At 80.0% G+C, this 2,500-nt stretch overlaps 1 non-coding gene across 1 annotated transcript in view; it reads left to right on the top strand.

Annotated features, from left to right (window-relative positions):
- Positions 1 to 2,489: 2,489 nt before the first annotated feature.
- The window catches only part of LOC147645938 (5.8S ribosomal RNA), a 153-nt gene continuing 142 nt past the window's right edge, over positions 2,490 to 2,500 (top strand). The window contains exon 1 of the ribosomal RNA XR_015282061.1: positions 2,490 to 2,500. This exon is cut by the window's right edge and continues 142 nt beyond it. This is a non-coding gene — a ribosomal RNA (5.8S ribosomal RNA).

Here is a 2,500-nt window from a genome sequence, read left to right as displayed (position 1 = left end):
AGAAGCCGTGTCCCGCGTGCGGGAAGAGAAGGGAGGGGGGTGCTCGGCACGGCCCCCCTCCTCCCGGAGGCGCGCGGGCGCCTTCGGGGCGCGGAGGAGGCGGCTCCTCCGGCCCTTCCCGCGGCGGAGGAGCGGGACCGCTTTTCTTTTTTTTGCCGCCCGGCAAAAAAAAAAACCACCAGGGGGTGTCCCGCTCCCGGGGCCGAACGGCCCCTCGCGAACCGCACGGCAGAGGAGAGCTCGGAGGGCCGGGTTCCCCTTCCCCCGGGCGTTCCGGGGCGCGTCGCTTCCAGGGTTTTGCCCGCCCGCGCGCGCGCGCGGGCGCGGGGACCGCCGCCGGGTCGGGCGCGCGGCGGCGGCGGCGGAGACACGTTCTTCGCCCCGTCGCCGGGCCCCTCTCGGTCGGTGCGGTCGCCGCGGCGAGGTGTGTCACTCGGTCGGCCGGTCCGCCCCTCGCCCTCCCGCACCGGCGGGGCCACGGGCCGAGCCGCGGCGGTCCTCTCGGGCGCAGCGCCGGGCTGCTGAGGGAAACCCCGGGCCCCGAGTCAGGACGGCCGCGGTGGCGGCGGCGGATGTGTCAGGCGCGCCCCCGCCGGCGGACGCTCCCCCGAGGGTGGCAGCAATTGGGGGGGAGGCACCCCGGCGGGGCCATCCCAGGTCGTTTCCCTCGCCCCAGGGCCAGGTACCTAGCGCTCCGCGCCTGGGCGGTTCCCCGAGTCCTTTCCCCTTTCCCCCGCTCCCGCCTCGGCGTCGTCAAACGCCGGCCGGGGGCGCGGGGTTTGGGCTGGGACCCGAAAGGGCCGCCGAGGCCGGGCGGAGGTTTAAAGACTCGGGCGGCACGGCGCGCCCCGGCGGCGGCGGCGATGCCGGCGGCGGCGGCGGCGGCGGCGACGGGTACCCGGCCGGTGGCGGCGCGGCGTTCACTGAGGGGTGGGGAGCTACTCCCGCCGATCCCCTGCGGTGGCGTCCGTCGCGACCGGTCCCCCCCCGCTCGTCGTCGTCGTCGTCGTCGACTTCGTCGCGGCCGTCGTCGGCCGCGCCGTGCCGGGGAGGGGGCACCCAGCCCCCCTCCCCCCCCCTCTCCGCGGCCCGGTCTCGGCGGCGAGGCCGTGGCGCGCTGTCGGCCGCGGGGCCGATCCGGTCTCTTCGGAACGGGGCGGCGCCGGCGGAGAAGCGCCCCCGCGCGCTTCTCCGCCTTCTCTGCGCGACCTCGGGGTGGCGGCCCTCGGGCGCCCCCCGCGCTCCCTCGCCTCGGCCGCGCCGGCCGCGTCGGCGCGCATCTCCTCCTCCTCCTCGGGGCGTTCCTCGCCTTCCCCGGACGCGCGCGGCGGCGCCGTCCGCCGGCTCGTCCCCGGCCGGGACCGCGCGCCCCCCGCCCGGGCGAGCGCTCGTCGGTCGCCTCCGGCGGCCGGAGGTCCGGCGAGCGCGGGCGACCCCGTGCCGAGCGGCGGCGGCGCCGCTCGACGGGTGTCCCCCTGGTGGGACGGTCGGCCGGGAGGCCCCCGTCGTCGCCGGCGGCGGTCCCGGCCCGGGCCCCGCCCGTCGCTTCCCCGTCTCCCTTCCCGAAGGCCGCGTGTGGGCCGCAGGGAGAACCGCTCGAGGCCGTGCGGCGGGCGTCCGCCGCACGGCCCCCTCCCGCAGGGCGCGTGCCCGCGGAAGGGGCCCCGACGGTGCGAAGCGGCGGCGGCGGTCCCGGGAGTGCGGCCCCGGTGGCGGCGGGGCCTTTGCCTTCCGGCAGGCCTCGGGCGCTCGCGACGCCGGCTCGCGCCTCGGCGGCGCCCGCCTCCCGGCGCCGGCCGTCGGAGCGCGGCGGCGAGGCGCTCGCCTTCCGGCGGGGAGCGGTCCCCGGCCGGGGGCGGCGCCGGCGGTGCCGGCGGTCGTCGCGCGGCCGTCTCGGGCGCTGGCAAGGGGGCGGCCCGTCAGCGGGGAGGAGAAAGGCCGCGCCGCGCGCGGCGGGCGCGGTGGCGCTGCGCGGGGGGCCGATCCCCGCGCAGCGGTCGAGGTGGAGCCGAGCGCGCGGCGGGCGGCGGGCGGCCGCGGCCCCCCGGCCTCGTGCCCGCGTCGTCCCGTTCAGAGAGAAGAGGCCGGGCGCGGGCTACGGAGCCCCCCCGCGGTCCGGCGCGCGCCGCGCGGCTCTCCGCGCGGAGGCCGGGCCGAGCCCGGGCGCCTGGGCCGCCTCCGAAAGACGGCACGCGGGGCGGCGTCTCTCTTTTCCCCTCCCCTCGCCCGGGGGGAGGGGGGTGGTGGGGGAGAGGCGGTCGGGGGCGCGGGCCCCCCCGCCCTTTCTGGCCGGCCTTTTCGGAGCGTTCCGTGGGCGGCCTCGTGCCTTCCTTTTCTTTTTCCCCTCCGTTGGTCGTCTCGTTTGTGCTCGTACGGTCGGTCGCGAGGTCGCGCGCCCGCGCGTCCTCGCCGCAAAACCCGAGGGGGGCCGCTTCACGCGAGCGGTCCCGGCCCCTCCGCGCGTGCGGGGTCGGTGCCGAAAGCCAGACAACTCTTAGCG

Source organism: Cyanistes caeruleus, unplaced genomic scaffold, assembly GCF_971803275.1.
Source record: "Cyanistes caeruleus unplaced genomic scaffold, bCyaCae1.hap1.1 HAP1_SCAFFOLD_144, whole genome shotgun sequence".
NCBI lineage: Eukaryota > Metazoa > Chordata > Aves > Passeriformes > Paridae > Cyanistes > Cyanistes caeruleus.
Note: the sequence above shows the minus strand (reverse complement) of the source record. Positions and strands in the feature narration are given on the sequence as shown.